The sequence below is a fragment of the Haliaeetus albicilla genome, chromosome 1, assembly GCF_947461875.1.
Source record: "Haliaeetus albicilla chromosome 1, bHalAlb1.1, whole genome shotgun sequence".
Classification (NCBI taxonomy): Eukaryota; Metazoa; Chordata; class Aves; order Accipitriformes; family Accipitridae; genus Haliaeetus; species Haliaeetus albicilla.
The window spans coordinates 36,470,763-36,491,049 of NC_091483.1; the positions used below are offsets into that span (position 1 = coordinate 36,470,763).

Sequence of the window (20,287 nt, forward strand, 5' to 3'; positions counted from 1 at the left end):
GGGTGGGGGCAGCGAGCATATGCCCTCCTGGGCTCCTTCAGGCGTGGGAGCTGAGCAGACGCTTCACCCTTGGCTCAGCTCCTGGCTGGGAGGAGGTGGAAAAGCAGGGCAGCCAGCACCAAGCTCCAGGGTAGGCAGTCCCCTTGTCCCCACACAGCTGGTCACCAGCAGGCCAGGTGTCCCTGTGGGTCAGCAAGACTCTGGCTGTGGGCCCCCAGCGAGCTTGTAGCCATCGCTAAAACCTTCTGTATCTCCCACCTTTTTTTTTTTTACCTTTTTTTTTTTTAATGCAAGTGCAAAAGCCCAAAATGACTAACGTTCCTTCCAAGACAATGACCACAAAACAGAGAATCAAACCCACAGAAATGCTTTCTTTTAAAAATTACTCACATTTCATCAAGCTTTGCTTATACCAAGGTGACACAGCCAAACCCACTGATGGTTCAGCTATGTGGCCTGAGAAACGCAACTGCATTAACAAAGCTGCTCTCAGATGTAGAGCAACACTCTTCATCTTTGTTAAAATACCACATTGCTACTCCATTCCTAGCCTGTCAGCATCCCTTCTCACTGGCCCTTCTGCCTGTCCCACTGGAAATTAGGTATATGTTGCCAAGCTCCTTAGAGCTATATGAGCTAAATATTCACCCCAGAACGCCTTAGAGATGTGAGGAGAACTGCTTCTTTGCTCTTCCTTTTTCAGAAACCTAACTAAAGCTTGCTATTGTGCCACTTATTTTTTTCTTTTATTAATAACACTATATTTCATTTCATCCTACACAGCAACAGTTGCAGGCGGCTGCCCAACACTTGTACTCTTAAAAAGGGAAAACAATACAAAGAGAGGATGTCCCTGGAGGGAGATCATGCCCTGCCCCAGCTGCTCACACATGCAAGACAGATTTTTTTCAAGCACAACAGCCAGTCGGGAACATGACTGCCATACATGCCCTTGGAAACACCCATCTTTGCCCTGCAAGTATTTGGAAACTTTGCTTCCACTGCCGCAAGGGTAGTTAGGGACTTTACTGGTTTTGAGCACTGGCATTTCACCTGAATGAGTATATCAATGGTCAGTGGTGTGACAGAGGGTGTGACACATTCAGGGTGGGACATACATACATACCCCCATAGGGTAATCATGTTTGAAGAGAAGGGCCAGTTTCTTCTACCCTGTCCTGACTGGAGCTGAGCAGTCTCTGACAGATGAAGAGGGACTTGCACAGAAAGTGAGCAGGATCTGGCAAGCAGTTTTGTTGTTCCGCTTTTGGCAGTTTAGCAAAAAACAACCTCTGTAGTCCAGTAGAAAGCTAAGCAGTTAGATACTTGCTCAACATCTGTGTCCTTGGGATGTCCTTCTTATTGAAACGGATAACATTTTAGAGCATATAGCTTGTGCGACAGCTGGGAAAGGTAATGCTGAGGTTATTAGCAACTGCTGCAAGAATCAAACAAAAATAATGGCTGGCTACAAAACCCAGAAATTTCTACAAATTCTGCAGATAAGCAGAGGTCACTGGGGTCTACGGGATGCAAGATGTGTGCCATGGGGACCAGAGACCCTATGGGGAGAGGCAGGAAAGGTGTAAGACTCTTGGCACAGCAGCCTAGCTCTTCCCTGGGGGTGTGCTGGCGCTGAACCTCTGGAAGCAGAGCGGGTGCACAGTTTGGATGCTTTGGCACAGTCCCCAGGGTCAGTGTACACCTGATGCTGTCTGTGTTTTCAGTCTCATCCTTGCCCCCAGCAGATATGAAATCTTGGAGATAATTGGGTCTTCCAGTGGCCTGTAATGAAAGCGACATTCTTCCTTCACAGAGGTGTCTTTATAAAGCAGCAACCAAAGTAAATGCATACAGTTGTGTCCGATTTCAAAATGTGCTATAAAAACCAATAACTAAGCTGTGCACCAGAAGCAGTTTGGATGACAGTAAATGTTTGCCACTGAATACTTTAGATCAGCTGTTGTATCGACGAGAAGAAACTCTTATGTACTGGAAGAAGTTGCCCATAGACTATATATGCCCATAGAGTTTTGAAATCAATGGACTGAGATTCAGGAGGAAAGGTTCAGCTGCTGACCTCTCCACAGGCTTCCTTTGTCCCTTAGTTCTCCACCTATGAAACAAGGAAGCAATATGCAGGAGAATGCAGGGATAAGCATATCCTTACAACTTAAGACTTAATTTAAGGTTTTGGTGAAGCAAGCACTGGCATTTATCACAGCTCCACCAATAAAACCTGTCCAAATAGCACACAGATGCTAAAATGATGGGAACAGCATTTTTGCATAAGTATAAATGTTCTCCTGTAAGCAAAGCAGAACCATCAGTAGCTGTCATGTTGCTATCTCAATGTGGTGAAAGCAGAGGTGCAGTTTATCACAGAAGAAACATGTCAGAACCATTTCATTGGCAGAATATTTAAATTTTTATTTAGTGAGTGATTAGAATCATCAAACTATGGAAAAATATAGATTGGAAAGGCTGTTTGGAGGTCATCTGCTCCAACCCCATGCTGAAAGCAGAGCTGACTTGACAATTAGATGAGGTTACCCATGGCCTTGTTTGGTGAAGCTTTGCATCTCTCAGGGAGCAGGGATGCTGCAATCTCTCTGGACAGTCTGTTCCTGTGCTTAACTGCCTCCCGCAAGAAGAATCTTCTTCCGCAAGAAGAATCCTCTTCCTTCTTCCAAGAGACAGGTAAGAAAAGACCTACTTCCTGACTCCCAGAAAAGCCCAGGTATAAGTTGGACATTTCACTCTTTAGGCATCTTAAAATGCAGGTAGCTGTGCACATGCCTGGAGATAAAAGACTTCTTCTGCTTTCCAGAGCTTGACCTGCTCTAGTGTTGAGCAATTCCTGACAAAGGCTGGGAGCAGTCTCTGCTGAATTTTTAAAACATTTGGTGAAGTTTTTCTTTCTGTTTGTGACTTTTTAATGATAATTCTGTTGTAAGACTCATTAGCTGCTTGCTTTGAGGGTTGGGGCTCTGTGGGTTTTTTTTGTTTGGGGTGGGGGGGGTGGGGTTTGATTGTGACGTTTGGCCAGAAAACTTACCTGATTTTGCTTTTAACACTGACAATGGGAAAAAAAAAAATCACTTTCACTGTAAGGTCTCACAAATCATAGACTTATCACTCTGACAGCTGTAGACCTGTGAATAAATTTTTCTGGTAGGACAACATGCAGTGTGAGATAATATAGGAGATAGCATATAATAACCATCATAGAGAGGGTGGGATAAGAGTAAAAAGAGTAAAAAGTATTAGTTTACTCGTTTTGAGTAGCTGTTACTGGTAGCTTGGTTCAATCTAGCGCTAACAGGCTGGACAGAAATTACAGGATCAGAAAATACCAGCATGAAAGACAGAGAATGAAATGAGACTATCTATGAGCAAAATTTTGGTAGAATGAGTGTGAACGTTAAGTTGCCTATAAAAGTTAATTTTTATCTTATTTTGAATAAGAGCAGGTGGTTATGATCATATCCAATTGCCTTCTACAGATTAAGATATTTTGTATTATTGATGAATATGGAAGAAGATCGCTATGGCCCCTTGATGGTGTTCCTCTGTTCTGGGATCCCTCTTTTATCCCTGTCTTGTAGTTTTCATCAGCCTTTCAAGGCAAATTTTTATGATGTGGACAAAGGATGGCATATAACCTGAGATACAGAGATTGTTGGGTTTTTCTCCTGATTTGTAAGGGACTGGTGTGCAGTATCACTCTAAGGTCTACAAATGGAAGCTCACTTTAACATAAATATAAAGTAATTCTGATAATTCATTGACAAATAGCATCAATTCCTGTTTCTGTGGGCATCAGTCATTAGGAAGTTTCTGGATGCTACTTAAGCTGCAACAGCATGGGGGAAAGGAAGGTTTCTTGTGTCATTTTTCATTGGCCTTCAATCACAAGTTATGAGTGCATTACTTTCTGTTCATGAATTTTGTTATGTATAAGATTGTCAGATATTTTGGGACTTGGTGATTTATGTTTTCTGAAAACCGTAGAGCTTTCAGACAGCTGGGTTGTTTGGGGCTGGAGGAGCTAATGTAGCAGAGAAGGCACCCATTTGGGGAGAAATCTGTGAGAGATATGGTCTGCATATGAAGAGGACAAGCTACTGGCACAAGAATTATAATATTATGGATAGCTATATAAAATACCAGATGTGGAGAAGTGGGATGCCAAAAAAGCCAACAAGATCTCGGTGGGAAGCTTTTGGCATGTCAACATTAATGATCGAGCAAGACACCATGAGAAAGGAGAATTTTTTCCAGGAATCAAAAACCAGGGATGTGGTTGCTGAAAGCAAGAATTCCAGGAGAGGGAAGGGGGAGAGAAAATGTCAGATAGAGATGTACAATGCTTTGCTGGAAAGCTTAAGCCTTAAAACATTTGAGTAAGGGCATTCCAGTTTAGAAGTCATTGTGTTAAGGATAATAACCTAACCAAGAGAACCCCAAACAAATGGGATGTAATTGTGTTGCTCCACTGCATGCTCCAGTACTACTGCCATAACACAGCAGAGTCCCAGTGGGCAAGGACTGGGACAGCAGGTTGCTCGTGAGGACCTGGTATGCCTAACCTACAGGAGAGAGGCAGGTATCTCAGCCGTCAGCAGGACACTGCGGCGGCAGGATGTCTTCTACCAGTAGCAGACCACTAAACGGACATATTGGCTTATTCATAACTCTCACTAATGAAGTACCATGGGGATATTTTTGCTGGGATAACCATGTTGGCTCCAAAACGCTGCTTCTTTCTGGAATGAGAGTCCAGTTATTATTGGTATGTTTCTAATGTACTTAAGGCAGTCACTTTTCCCACACTCTAATATTGCAGCTCCACATTTTTGGTAGTAGCCAGTCAGATGTGTTATAATTATGAATCAGACATTGGTTTTAAGGCTTGCAGACCTCTCTCATAAAGCTTTAATTTCCTCAGCCATTTGCAATAATCTTACATCTGTCACATTCGCAAGGTATCTAGACAGGGTACCACCAACTACCAAGGCTGTGCCAGGCACAATACTGTATTATGTCTGTGGATTGTACCTAATTAAGCCCTAAGCAGGGCTTGACAAGTCACTGGCACACGATCCAAGTCTTTCCTACTTATCAGGGTACAAGTGGTTTGTGGTCAGTCAAAAGTTGAAATGACTCTCTGGAAGAGCTTTTTAATACATTTTTCACATGCTTCTTTTACAATGAGACACTCCTCAGTCTGCAGAGTGTGATTTATATCATCAGCGAATGTCCGGAGCAGTATGTAGCAGCCCCGCCAGTTTGACCAGGTTGCAATAATTCAGTAATCTGCAACGCAGTTATAGCAGGAGGCTGCGAGTAGTTATGGGAAGGGAGCAGTAGTGTGCTTCAGGTAGGGCTTCCACTCAGTTGAAAACATATTCTCATATTATGTTCAAATATCAGGTGCTTTCATTTTCCAGGAGTTCATTCCAAGGGTATATTATTGCCATTCATAACCCAGCATTCATTTCACTTTGACATAGATTCAGGAGTTTGCATTTATTTATTACTTTCTTGGGCCAATTTACCTTTTCTCAGTCTGCCCTTATGCCTAGTTTTCATGCACGTTGTCTCAATAGTTCAGCTAGCCCAATGTTTATTGCATTTTAGACCCAAATACCAAGTGTCTCTGGAAATCTAGGCCGGCTTTTATCATGTTTCTCTTCTTAATGGCAATATCCCAGGACTTTGTCTGTACAAGCAACTATCCCTTTCCAGGTGCTGCAGTAGCCTTGTCATTTCCTTTGGAATATATTGGGTGCAGTAGTGATGCCAAAAGGAAGTCTGCGGGAAGATTACCATCCAAAAGGCATAATAAAAGTAGTTAACTTGGCGCCATCTGGGTGTAGAAGCATCTGCCAAAAACCATTTGCGGCATCTAAAAGGGGAAAAAACTTGGGCATTCATCTTGGAAAGATGTCGTCCACTGCGGATAGGACAGTGCTTCTCTCAAGCACTTTGTTTCATTGATTTAGGTCAAAGGATATGCTGACTCGTCTGTTTTTGTTAAGGCCTTATAACCGCTGGTAAACACCATTCAGCGGGTTTGGCTATTTCTTCTGACAGGGCTTGGACGGTCTGCTCAAGCTCTTTGCTTGGGAAGCACTGAACTGAACATGTTGTGACTCCCTAGACACTGTAAGGACTTGTATTGCATTGTGTAGTGGGGAGATGAGCTTAGTGGGCCTCTTTCCTCCAGTGCTTTTGTGTTGTTTTGGCCGATGTAGCAATGCCATTGATCTATCTTACTGAACAGTTAATTTCTGAGCCATTGGCAACAGACACAGTGCCCCAAGTGTCCTGTAACATTGCAAATTACTACAGGTCTTACTGGTATGTATGTTCATCCATGAGTGCAAGTGACCCAGTCACACGTTATTTGGTTTTAACCAGTTCTTTCCCAATTCTCATTTCTGAATGCTGTCCTGTGCCTCCCCTCAGGGACTTTCTTCTTCTTTCTCTGCCTTCAGACTCAGGAGACTGCTTTCTACCTATTTATTGTCCTGCTCCGATCTCTAAAAGTCTGAGAGGACCTTACTCAGCTTTTATTGCCCAACCTACTTCCCTCCATTCCTGCTGGAGTGGACACCACCAGTGTGGTCTCAAGGCCTCTGTTGACTGAACCTCTCCTGTATCCCCCTGGACATGTCCTTCTTCCACTAGAAATCTGTCCCACTGAGGCACAAAATGGAGGTGTGAGGGTTCGCAAGGAGTTTTCATTGCTGTCAGCTAATAGCTAGCCAGGGCATGAGGCCCTCAAATGCATGTGCATTTGCCCATTGTTTTCCCTGGCAAAGAATTAATTCATGTTGCAAAAAAAACCCCTGTAAAATTCTTCCATTTCCTCCTGTCAATTTACCCCATGCAGGAAAGTGGGTAAGTCATGAGTGTGCACACTTCCAGCTGAGACTTCACAGCCAATAGCATTGCCAAAAGCCAAGAGCTGTGATAGCAAAAATATGGGGTTTTAAAAAATGAGAGTTAATATTGATTGCCCTGCATTTTACTTGACCAGAGCAGGGAGTCTGTTTTTAAGAAATCATCATGCCCCTTTAAAAAGGTCAGGCCTCAGTCTCATTTTAAAGCACTTAGAACTGAAAATCATTCCTGAAAATGTTGACTTAAGCTGCTGCTATTATACAAAAGGCATCACAAACTTGTTTGACCCTCAGAACTGAAATTTTCTTCTACCTCCAAGTTCCAGACCCACATCCTGCACACTTTCTTCATATCCCTCTGTTAAGTACTTCCAGTTGGACTTCTCAATGAATAAGGGAGGTAGAAGTTGACCATATCTATGCATGTGTATGTTTCTATCCACGATCAGGATTAAAATGGCCCTGTATATATGTGTATTTTCTTGTTAATTCTGCCTATGTGAGCCTACAAACAGATGCTTTTATTGCTGGAACCAAGAGGGAGAAAGATGAAATACTATAGCCAAGTAGAAAATGTAAGATATGGGAATTTCCCTCCTGGAGTAATACACAGGAACATGATACTAGAAAACATAGGGAAAGCTAGGAGATCTTAGCTAAGAGACACTGAGATCTTTTCCTCTTTCTTTTTTTTTTTTTTTTTAATGTGAGAAAAAGAAGGAAGGAAAAGATTGTAGTGGCCCTTTCCATTCCTGAAACTTATGCCCCTTGTAGATCACAGGACTCTGTACACCACAATAAGCAATAAGAACAGTGCGCTCGAAGTAATTTAAAAGCTATGTTAAGAGAAGTGCATACTTTTCATGTTTTATACATTTCCAAAAACTTCAATCATTCATTTCTATTTGCCTGTTCTGCACAATTAAAATTGAAAATTAAATGCACAGAAAGGAATGAATAGCATAATCTTTCTATCTTTCTTTCTTTCTTTCTTTCTATGTCTCTTTTTTTCTCTCTTTCTTTTTTCCTCCCTTTCTCCCTCTTTCCTTCCAGCCCCTTGTCCTTTCTCCTCTCTTTGGTCTTTCCTCCATAAATGAGACTGAAGATGTCATATCGCTCTTCTTATGCTACTGATTGAATCCACACATGTGGACAGATAGCTCAATGTTTTGCCAATGTGGTCACTTGATAAACAATGAAATTTAGCCATCTACCCGAGTCCTATAAAACATGTGGATGCTAGACACGCAGCCATAGGATGACTGGAGTTGTCATTTCAGATTGTTGCCCAGATACCTCTGCCTGGCCTGCCCTGGAGCTTTTCATGGAAAGACCTAAGGGCAATGGCTTCCCTTCACTGGAAATCTTGGTGCTGTCCTCCAGGACGGGGGATCTGAGTACCTCTGAGCCCCTCTGCCTCCATGCCTGCAGGCTCTGCCCCTTCCCTTCGCACCAGCTCATCCTTCATGACCACAGCATAGGCCCGCTGGAGCTGGTCACCCAGGCCTTCCCAGTCAGTGCTGCTAATGGCTTGACAACAGCGAGGACACTATTGAACACATATGGTGGGATGTACATGGTTTTCTTGGCATGGCAGTTTGAGGAAAAAAGTTTTGTGTGGTCATGAAACCTCAGATGTGGATGGCCCCAACTGAATGCTGTTAGACAAAGGAGTAGCTAAGAAAGATCATTACAGTTCAATATGCTTTTATTTTAACCAAACTACTGAGTGCTAAAAATCTTTGAATATGTGGGAGATCCTCTTGGTAGAGTCTAGTTTCATCATGACTTTTCACATTGACAACATGCAGCGTGTTGCGCTCAGAAACCCTCTGGGGACTGGAGATGAGATTTGCCCTCTGATCCCCTTTGATTGGTATTTATGACTCGAATGAGGGGTGTTTTTGAAAGAAAGCACTTAGGTCTCATTTTGTCACAGTGATGGTTAATCTTAGTATCAATAGGTGTCTAGGCATTTGTGTTTGCCATATGTTTTTCTCTTTAGCTCTAATGCTAAAGTTTTGAGAGGTCACTGAATTTGGCGCACATGCTTTTTCACTTGACTATGTCTTCGACTATTAGGGGTCAGTAAGTGTTTCTAAATCCTAAAATAATTTAAAGAGGTACGCATAGGTTCAGATATTTATCTTTAAATATTTGGAACAAGAATAATAACAGTAACAACCAGCAAATCCTTTTTTCATGACGCTTTTCTAGTTAATGGCTGGTTTTGCAGGAACTGTAGTCCTCACTCCTACTAAAGAAAGAGAGGCATTGCCGGGAAAAGTCCCGTGCAGTTGGAGGTTTTCACCAAGAGGTGGTGCTAACAATTACCACAGTCAGAATAACATCCTTGTAAAATCTCTATAATCTATTTGCAACCAAAATTAAAGGTTTTATGTGGGCATGTGCGCTTATGCAGTACTAAGGCGTCCTTCTATTTATGAGCTGTGTAATTGTACGTTTAGTCCTTTTTCAGCGTAGGAAAGCCGCACTATAATGTGTAATTATAACCTTGGTAAGTGTAACACCATTAAAGTTAAAGTGGAGTGCGCAGCAGAGCAATGATAGGGTGATGACAGAGTGACATGCTATAACCAGCACGGCATAATAAGAAGAGTCTTGTTCCTGCTATTAAAAAGGCTGTTCTCTGTACCAGCTAACTTTTGGTTCCCTGGGAGAAGGGAAATGATGCTAAGCCTCACAGAAGCACTGGCTGTGCCTGTAGCGGCGACATTTGCAGGACACGTACCCAGAGGCTGTTAAGGATCTCGAGGCGTCGGGGCACTGGGGGTGGCAGAGCCTCAGGAGGTCCCGGCAGCCCTTGGGGGCAGCAGCACCAGCCATGCCACAGGTGGACCTTGCTGGGGTGCTTGCCTCGGGTTGCTTGTCCAAACTGAGCCCTCCCCGAGCACTGAGCACCCACCTCAGCCTTTGCAGACAGGAGGATGTGCTGGCCAGAGGGCTGTACTAGCAGGTCCCTCCAGTGCAGAAAAGAGCCTTTTTCACAAGCCAGTCTAGGGCTCGTTGACTGCTGCAGGTGCGGATAACTGACCCTCTCTTTGCCCCCTCTGCTTTCCCAAAGGCAGGGGAAGTGAAGCCCTAGGCGCTCAGCGGCGCAGGGTGCAGGAGGCTGCAGCAGGCAGCATGGCGGTGTGGTGGAGGACCCAACAGAGCTCCGTGTCATGGGGCTGATGGCTGCAGTGGGGGAGCAGCGTCGGCCTCACCGGGGAGGTATCTAGCCAAACTGCTGGAGGCTTCCCTCCAAAGCTTCCTGTAGGTGGAAACAACCAGTAATCTTGTTGTGAAAAACAACCTGGGGGAACAGATACTTTGCCCAAGGGAGAGCAAACTTTGCCCGACTTCTGTAATATTGCCACCAGTGGTGAATCCCAGGCTCATCTCTGTGCTGGGGAGTTTCCACTCCTCTGGTACCTGTGGGATGCTGTTGGCCGCATTGGAAGCATGTACCGATTAGCATCACTGAGGAAATTAAAAATCTCAGTGTGGGTATATGGCATAAACTACACTGCAAATTGAATTAAACTCTCTGAAAATCCTGCCAAAGAGGACAGCCTTTTACCGATTAAATCCCAGCCTTGCAAGCACTTTTATATAGGATTGCAGAAGACAGCTTTAAAATGGTCCTTATGGCATTTTTAATGGAGGCAAGTCCCACGGCTGGTTCGGGGTAGCTGGTCCAGTGATTCTGTTTTCACTTTGGCAGGAGTACATCACTAATCTGAAAGCTGTTGACAGTCTTCTCAGTGATGCTTTTTTTCCATGTTTGTGTTTTGTATTTTCTGGCTGAGTTAGCCTGTATCCTGTAAACTTTCTTATTGTGCTTCATACTCATTGCAATGACATCTACTGTGGAAGGGAGAGAGAAGGCTTATTAACCGCAGGCTCGCCTCCTGCTGACTGCAGTCGGAGACGGCCTGGGACAACACTTCCAGCAGATGTTTCTGCTTTATAGATCAATGGAAACTTGACAGAGATATTTCCCTCTTCAGTCCAAAAGCAAATGCCAGCAAGTCTGAGATCCAGTAACTTTGTGCTGGACACCAAGAATTTTATTTGGTTTGTTGTATTTTTTATACACACACAAACTAGCTACCAGAAAGTTGTCTTTAACATTGCTTTAAATGGCATGTCTTACCGGAATAAAGCTGCTATCCACTTGAGGAAAGCGGTCTTGCTGCCTTTGCCCGCACATGAAGTATCAGTGTAGGTTAGAGTCCAGCAGAGACGGGCACACACAAGACATAGACCATCAGCCGTCATCACGGCGTGGTATTTTCTGGTTCTGAATCTACATGGACTCCGTGGAACAAATCCATATTTCAAACGATGAAAGAGAAATGCGCTATTATATCCAAACAAAGGGGGGAAAATGCATCTTTCTTTCTGCAAATTATCTTCTTGCATTCTCAAGGAGGGACTGACTGGGGAAGAAGGGATATGGAGAGGAAGGGAAAGGGAAGCCTCAACATCTGTGCCCACTCATGACTCCACAGGGATGGGAACACACGACCCCTTTCTCAGCACAGCACCCGTCTGCTATGGCTTCGGGCACAGTTGCTCCCATGCTACAAATTTCCCTCAAAGCAACTCCCAACAGGAAATAAACATTTTTACTATTTTGACAAAGAAAGCTCATCTATGGTTTCAGATCACCCATGTGAAAGCAGCATAACCCTCCAGGACTCCTTTTTCTCTCATACTTTGCTGTTTGTGTAAAGGAAAACAGACAGTTGCAGCTGAAGGAGCTGCTTCCTTTGTGTGTGTGTGCGCGCGTGTGTGTGTGTGTGTGTTGCAAAAGTGGTGGCATCTGTGGGAAACAGACTTTCATACATCCCACTCTTGTGTGATAGAGACAGGGAGCCTTTTGGCTCTACAAATGTCTGTAGGAAACTGCAAATTCAGAGACACATCTTTCAGTGATAGAAACCTCAACTATGTCAAAACCTCAACTGATGTTTCAGTGATGGAAACATCAACTGTCCTGTCAAACAAGACTTAATTTAGTGGGAGTATTTTTTGTAGCAGCAAGTAACAAAATAGACTTCCAGCGATTGCCTGCCATAAAGGAGCTGGAGACTTCCTCTGACCAGATCAGGCCAGATCTGGAGATATTTAATGTTCCTTTAATGTTTAGGGATCTGCATATTTGGTGGGATATCTGCATGAAGAAACAGCTGTGCTGTCTCTGGGCGTCATCTTTTCTCAAAGGGCATCTCTCTTTTGAATGTATTGCAGCCTTCCCTTTAGGGACAACAGAGAGAAGCAAGTAGACCCCAGAAGTATGTGCACGGACTGTGCAATAACAAACGTTTCCTATAATTCAGTTGGCATTCTGTGTTTGGTCAAAAAGCCCTTGAGGCCATGAAGTTTGAGAGAGCTGATTTCTTTTAGTGCCTGGCTTTTAAATGCTCACTATTGTGTAAGACAGTGGTCAGTTCAACCAGGTCATGCCAGAGACATGTAAATGCACAGTTCCCTACCTTGTCTTTTTCCAGCTAAGCTTCAATGTACTAATGGCATTTAGCAAACAGTATTGAGATTAGAAAGGATATGAAAAGCTTATCATTTTCTCGTCAATCAAAGTAACCATGATCATACAATTTACATCTGAGGTTCTGGCTACTCCTGTCTTCAGAGTGTGGCCCCATGAACACCAGCAGAAGCAAAACCATTTAGTGCTGTGGGGAGCTCAGGCTGCTGCAGGTATCCTTTCTGATCAAAAATGCCATAGACCCAGTCCTCATCTTCCTCCTGCCTAAGGTCTGGATAAGGTGCTTGGGATGGTTATTTCACGCACCTGCAGAACCACCTCTGATTTCCTGTATGGACAGGCACCTACGGCATCACTTCCAGCACACGGCAGCAGCTTTCACGATGACCTACTGTGTTTTATGTTTGGCTTCTTAAATATTTCTTCATGCACCAGCAAGTCTCTGATTCCTCTGAGCTCACTTTCTAATAGCATAGGCAATCTCGATTTCTCATTTCTTTTTGAAAAAATGTCTGCAGCCGACAGCCCATATATCCCTCTTGTTATTTTATAATTTAAAAGTACTAAATATAGATCTGGTTACCTCTGTCCCTCCTTTGCTGACAGGTGCTTTATTACACTGGTAGCTTCACTCACTTGCCATTACGCTGGTATAAAGGGAACCTGCAGCTGTGTGTCTGGGATTTCACTGCAATCTGTTTAAAACTCCAGATCACTGGTGCAGCCTGTGATCAGGTACTCTTATGTGAAAAGTTCCATGTTTAGTACAGGTAGAGCGCAGAGCAGCCCCTTGTTTAGCGGTGCTGTCTCCTGCTAATCCTCTCTCCAGGGATGAGGGCTGTTGCTGTTGAGCTGTATGAGGAGGCACTCATCCCCCGCATACTCTGTGCCAGAAGGTGGACTCTGCAGGTGCAGAACTTGGAGTAGGTCAGTTCCCAGGGCTGGGGCTTGAGGTGTAAAAGTGGGGCAAGTCCCACATCCCTGTGAAAATCTGTAACAAAAGAGCATCCCCAAGATGCCTGGCTGATCTCCCCTCCCTGCCTCCCTGGGGACGAGAGGGAGATTTCCCTTGTAACAGGAGGATCTCTCTCACACATACCTTGGCCTGCACTGTAACCTGTGCAGGAGGAGGTAGCTGTTCCCTTCACTGGAGGTCACTGCAGCATCACCAACCTCTGGTCTTTGCACTGTTGCATTTCCGACTGTTGCTCTAGAGGCTGTGTTTCTGACTATGATCTCTCTTCTAGGTTTTTATTTGATATACAAATACTCTCTCTTAATAACAAAAAACCCCTCTGCTCTTCCCAGGGCAAGTTTGTCATGCTCCTTTCAGCAGTGGCAGCAGGTGGCGTAATGTCCTTTCCAGCTATTTACGAGCCCCCAGTAGATGAAGACATGAAACCTTTGACACCCAAATACCATAGTCAAAAACCTTGTTCTCTGTTACAACACGCTGACATTTTTATCAGCATCCGTGAGATATAAACTCACGCTCTCAGGAGGACCTCACTGATACCCTTCATGGAAGAGTCCAAGGGCTTCTCAGTTTTTTACTTACTGTCTTAGCAACTCAGGGCTGAACTTCTTCAATACAGTCCTCTGATTAACTACCTCAGACCTTTTAATGCAACCAGCATCTTATGGTCCTACCTGCACAGACACACTTTCAGGTTCTCAGGTCAAGTAGTGGGATTAAGCATAAATTTCCTTTTCTCATTCAGTATTTTGAGGGATGCTTGTCCTTTTTGTACCCGTCTCTGCTGGCATACGTAGAGTGTGATGGTCTTAGTCCTGGTACCTCTCTGGCCATGTTGCTGTGTTCATTTTTCTCCTAGGAATGTTATTTCTATTACACACAAAGCGTATTTTTAATTTTTCAGTTTAAGGCCAGCACTCTGGTTTTTTTCAGTCCTGTGCAGAGCCTCTACCCCTGCTTTTTCCTTTCTGATCAAAACTTGGTTTATGTAAACCTTTGCACACTTTACACCATCAAAACCATAATGCATTCATTCAAATCATGAAAGCCATTGGACTTCCAATCCTCATGGAGAAGAGGTGTCTCCTCCTTTGTTAAATGAGCACAAATGTGTGCTCCATTTGTGTAGCAGTACCTGCCAAAACCTTGTATCAGGCACAGTAAAAACATTTGGCATCAACCACGTCCCCAAAGACTTCTCCCCTCGGAGGGGAAAATTCCATTTTTCCATGTTACATTCTTTCAATAATGTACATAAATGAAGTTTTTTAAGGTTTGGCTGCATTTCTCCCCCTCTGCAGAGACTATGCACTGACAGCTTCTGCTCTCTCTCTGCTTCCTTGCTTCTCCTGCCTCGATTTGGTAAGACCTGCATTTTAGCCATTAACACCCTGATTCTTGTGGTTTTCCTCGTAATGTTAATGTTACTCTTTCTGGCACTAGTCTAGTCTAGAGCTTGAACATTCCAAGGAAAGCTTGTGATGGATCTGGCCTCTTTTTCCAAATGCCAGCTGTCTGCTTGATTTCTGTTATATGCCACAGGAAAGGTATCTCCATGTACAGTTCCCCCTGGATTCAGGCTCTGTGTGCCTCTCTGACCTGAATGTCTTCAAATGGTGTCTGGGGCTCTCTGGGGTGGCCAGACCATCATGAACTTCAGTCTTAGTAGATGCTGGAATCCCCAAGCATCCTCCTGTGGGACTCCAGTCTCAACCTGACAGCTTAATAGCAGCTCAGACACCTGAAAACACAAACAGCCGTTTGCCAAAGGGGCCGAGCTGTCAGCCACATCTTAAATGGAAAAGTATGGATTTCAGTACAGGACTGAGCATCTTCGACTAGGATTGTGCTCCTGGCTCCATCACTGACCACTGTTCATCTTTGGATAGGACACTGCCTTTACCATGGCTCTGCTGCCTTATCCATAAAATGAAGGTAACAATCCTAATCCTCCTTGTAAAGCTCTCTGAGACTCACTGGCGAAAGATTTGTGGCACTGCAGAGCAAAGTCAACTGAAATGGCTGCATTATTTTTGCTGAAGCCTAGAGCTTCTCAAAAGCCTGAGGTAACTGAAGCAGTCGTTAGACAACAGAAGAAATAACTGGGTCGGGAGCTATATTTATGAATGACGGCAGGGTCATATGACTCACTGTGAATAATTTATCTGACAAAGACATATAGTTTGCATAATCTTCTTAAAACAGTGTACTGTAAATATTGCAGTCTGCTAAATAATTTGAGAGATGAGTCAACAGGATTTGGTTAAGATCCAACAACTTTTTGAATTATTGAATTCTTTACTCCCAGACACTTACTTGAACGGCACCAGCTGCCAAGCAAGTAGGTTCCCACTCCCTCCAAATGGAAGTTCCCTTTGCAAAGTGGGTTTGAGACCTGGCTCAACATGGTCAGCAGAAATCTGGCCCTCCAAGGATCATGGGCTATTTGGCTGCTGTTGCAGACAGTACCCCACCAAGTCTTTCCTGTCGCACTAAAACTTGTTTTGAAGAATGGGGGCTTGTGGAAAAACCTTGCCTCTTGCCCTAGGTAGCTGAGTGACTCTTGGACTGGTCTTTGTGTGACGTTAAAGGTCAAGCATTGCATAGTACAGTAACATTTGCTCACATGAACACTTCTGCTCACAATGGACTTCTGTGAAGAGCACAACAGTTAGCCTTCATGGGGCATTATTCTGAATTTAACTTAGCACTCTTGAAAACTTTCAAACCCTGTGTTTGTTGGTTCCTGTACCCTCACTGTCTTCTGGTTAAATAAACCTTTGTGGCATGAATAGTGCTCAATAGTATCTGTTTGAATGTGTATGAATGAAGAGCCTCAATAGTTTCTGAATGTTATTCTTTCATTCATAGTCAGAAAAAAGCTCCTGTATCTCATGGGGATGATGACAACCACTCCCCTCTGTCAGCTCCTCTCTTTCACCGTTTGATTTCACAAGATGAATCGGGTCAGTGCACTGAATGGCTGTCTGGTTTCTGTAGGACCTGCTGGAAGTGGCTCAGAAGAGTGCAGTCACACTGCACTACCTCTCCTGCAGGGACAGCTGTGGCACTGGGAGGCAGGACCTTGCTGAGAGCTGCTGCAAGACATGGCCTGCATCCTATTTTGTTTCTTTGAGGAGGTCATGTTCCAGTGAGAGTAACTATGTTGTGTCCACCAAAAGTCCCTTGATCATGATCAGACATGTGCTCCCCTCCTACCCAACAGATCAGAGCTACTATTTCACCTGCCTGGTTGAGCCGCATGCATGGTGCAACCCTCAGAACTTGGGGCAGGTCCACCAAATCTTTTCCCTCACATCCATTTCATTATTATTACCTTCCTGTTTGCACTGCCCTTCCAGGCAGCAGGAGAGAGAGATGCTGCTCCTTCCCGGAGAAGGACAGGTTGAACTCTCATGGGTTCTGTTGGCTGGGGGAGCGGGACCAAGCAGGAGATATTACAGGAGGAGAAAGGAGCACGGGATGAGACTGAACCTCTGAGGGAAAGAGCAAAGCAGTCAGATAGCAGGGAAAGAGAGACTGAAAAAAAAAGAAAGGAGAAGTTAAGCTTTGGAAGAAGAGGGGGGAAAGAGCTTCTTAAATGCAGCTATCAAGGGTAAAGACTCTGGTTTCTTCCCAGATCTCCCACTGGCTGTGTGTATTCCCTGGAAGAAATTCCTTCATGACCCTGGGCTTCAGTTTTGCTGCTTCAAATTTAGAGTTTTCTGCTAATTTTTCCATCTCCAGCATAAATAACAGGACATGGTGCATTATCTGGCATTTGGAGTTAGAGAGGACAAGACCCACAGGGAATTACAAGGTGCTTGCACTTTTAATGTGCTGTCCCCTCTCTTACTCACAGGCTCACGGTGAAAATGCTGGTATTCAGCCCTGCCCTGGGCATGAAATACAGCGTCTTAATTCAGCACTGAAACTACTGTCCTTAAGTGAATGCTAACCATGTACCCAGACAAAAGGAATGCATTTGCTTGGTCAGTAAACATCTTTTTATGGGCATTAAAATAATTTGGTTTCCATTTTCTCCTCACCAGGCAGATTTTATTTAGTTAATACCGGGGCTGTCACAGGCTGTGCCGTTTTATTATTTGCCATGCCCCATGCTCTGTGTTACTGTGCTGGATCTCTTCTTAGTGGTGCTTCAGAACAGACCCAGGCACAGGGCATGAAAAAGCTCAGCTGTGCACAATCGCTGCTTTACCGGCATTGTAGCACCCTCAGCAACCTACTCAGAAAGCTTAGAGCTGACTTTGCATTTTCTGGCCTTGATCTCTGGCACTAAAGTTAATTGGGATAATTCAGAGTTCACACCCATCTCCCTGAGGGGCTGGTTTAAAAATACATGTAATGTGAGTTTTAAAATAATTTCTTTTGATTGGAAGTATTTGGAAATGTTCCTCTCCACTGGTTTTAAAAGGTGTCATTTTTTTACGAATGCTGAGACGTTGATTAATAAAATTCCGAAAGCATTAACTCAATTGAGTGGACTCCAACTTTTCCTTTTTTTATTATTATGATTCGTGAAAATAAATGCAATAAAAAAAAAAATCCCAGCAGCTCTGTTAAACTGTATCCTCAGCAGTCTTCCTCCTGATAGCCCTACCAGATGTTTTATGATGCTAGACACAGGGCCGTTTGCTCTTTTCTCGGGGGAAGGCCAAGTGAAGCCTTGGCTCGGCACCACGAGCCTTCAGCTTGTGACCCTGTATCTCAGCCACGTTGTACACTAGCCTGTACCCTGGGAAGGGGCCAGGCAGTTTAGTGTCCCTGCTTTTAAGACACCTCAGGGAGGAGCAGGTTTTTGGACGGTTACCTTTGGTTGCCATCTTCCAGCCTCCTAGGGGCAGCTTATGGGAGCTGATGCTCAGACCCATCTTCTCCAGCACATGCCCTAGCATGGCCCTGGGAGTCTTTTGGGAGGATGGCAGATGCAGGCTCTGGGTCTGCCCAGCCAGGGCCACCTCCCGGGCAAGAATGGCCATGACCACCCAAACGCTGGGAGACCCACCAAGGGAGATCCTTCTCCCTTGAAGCTGAGCTTCTGGTTTTGCTCTTCCCAGGTCTGCCATGAAATATGCCCTCTGAAAGGAGCTGGAGAGGCTGCAAGCCTTTGTATTTGGGAGGGATGAGGAGGGTGAGGACTGGGGGAGGCGGAGGCAGGGACTGCTCCTGCTCCCAGCTGCCAGCCAGCCAGCTGGGGAAGGATTTACTGTCCTGGATGTGTTTGGGACGCAGACTGCTCAGAATAGCCATCCATCCTACATGTCTGAGGGAGCTGCCATGGGAGATTCATTTGTAGGCTGGCCTATCTTCTTCCTGAAGTTTCTTTCTCCTTTATACTGCAAAGGCTAATATATTGTTCAAAATAAAGCAGGCCTGGGGACTGAAGACAGAGCTGGTTATTGAGTGGAATGGACTGATGAGGAGTGGGTAATATATTTAAAGACTGTGCAGGAGCCACTAGGGATGATATAGTCTGATTTATTTGATTTAGCCTAATTTATAGTACACTAGACTATGTTGTGATTCTTCAGGATTTTTATCAGAAAATTTGCATTCAATATTTAAGGATGTCTGGGCAGAAACACTCTCATTCTTTTATTATTTTGGCTTTAAACATATCAGGTACCACAGAAGAATTTATAAGTGTATAAAGGGTTTTAATAAGTTCAGATGGCAAAAAAAAAAAGTTTGAAAGCTAAGATCGGCGAGGGTGGAGGATTCCTGCTTCACCCTTTCTCAAAAGCATGGGTGGACTTTGTTAAAAAAAGGCAATACTGGTCCTGCATTAATTCTCCTTTTTTTGTCTTTAGGACAGAGCCAGCCTTGGTAGAGTCGCTGACACCCAGAGGACTACAGATCTGGTTTGTTGTGCACCTCCTTCCTTTCTGAAATGGTCCTTGATTTTAGGGCTGTAATTTTGCTTAGTGGAATAGATGATAGTCCATTTTTTTGATGCTCTGAGCATGATTTTTACATCATAAAACCCCCTCTGATAATTTCATCCTCTTCAGAGACCATCCTTAAAGGGAGATACTTCAGGTGAAATTGGGGCTGTCATTAGAGCAGAAATGGCTTCAGCACAAGATTGGGTTTCTAAGCACACCATCAGGGGAGACTCAATCTTTTTTTCCTGGAATTTTAAACCTTTTTCCATACACAGAGCAGAAGAGGGGGGTGGTCCCCAGTCTGTGCCCTACTGAGGTACTTTGTGATGTACTAAACATCTCAGCAGATGCCGTGTCCAAAACATCTTAAATGTTCATAGAAGGATCTCGATCTTAAATCTGTGACATGTCATGGTTTCAGCCGCTCTGCTGGACCTTCCCCTGACATGATTTATTTGTAGGTACGTTCCACGTTTTTGAGGTTTGCATCCCGTTAAAGCATAGCGGTCTGCAGCCCTAGAGCCCTCAGCCTAAAGGTGTTCAGTTGGGAAAGTTTGAATCCCTGGTGTTCTGCAAAATGCAACACTATTTAAAACCTTTGTTGACAGTCAAGCACATTGAGTGTTTAAAGTTTTAATAGGCTTAGAGTTAATTCTGGAGTCCACCAACCTCTGCGTACATCCGTAATTTACGAGCACCTTTTACTTGGTTGGTTTAGTAAATTGTACCTAAGAGTGTTTTTGAAACTTTGGCAGCTCTTCGTAGAGTTTCATGATTCATCTGTGCTTTTGCCAGCTGCTTTGGTTCTTTTCTTTTTGCTTCTTTCTTTCTTTTTTTCTTCACCCCTTTTCCCCATTGGAAGACATTCTTAAATACTTAATTCAGAGCTGGGGTTTGGAATGCACTTTATCACACACCTTTTCTGTGCCAAAACACTTTACACACTCTATTAAGGACAACTTTCCACATACTAATGTAT

The 20,287-nt window shown here is 44.1% G+C and overlaps 1 long non-coding RNA gene across 1 annotated transcript; it reads left to right on the forward strand.

Moving 5' to 3' along the window:
• The first annotated feature begins 1,143 nt into the window (after positions 1-1,143).
• Positions 1,144-19,285, forward strand: LOC138685370 (uncharacterized). Its single transcript, XR_011324601.1, has 2 exons — positions 1,144-2,700; positions 19,234-19,285. It is a non-coding gene; the product is annotated as an uncharacterized lncRNA (long non-coding RNA).
• Positions 19,286-20,287: the final 1,002 nt, after the last annotated feature.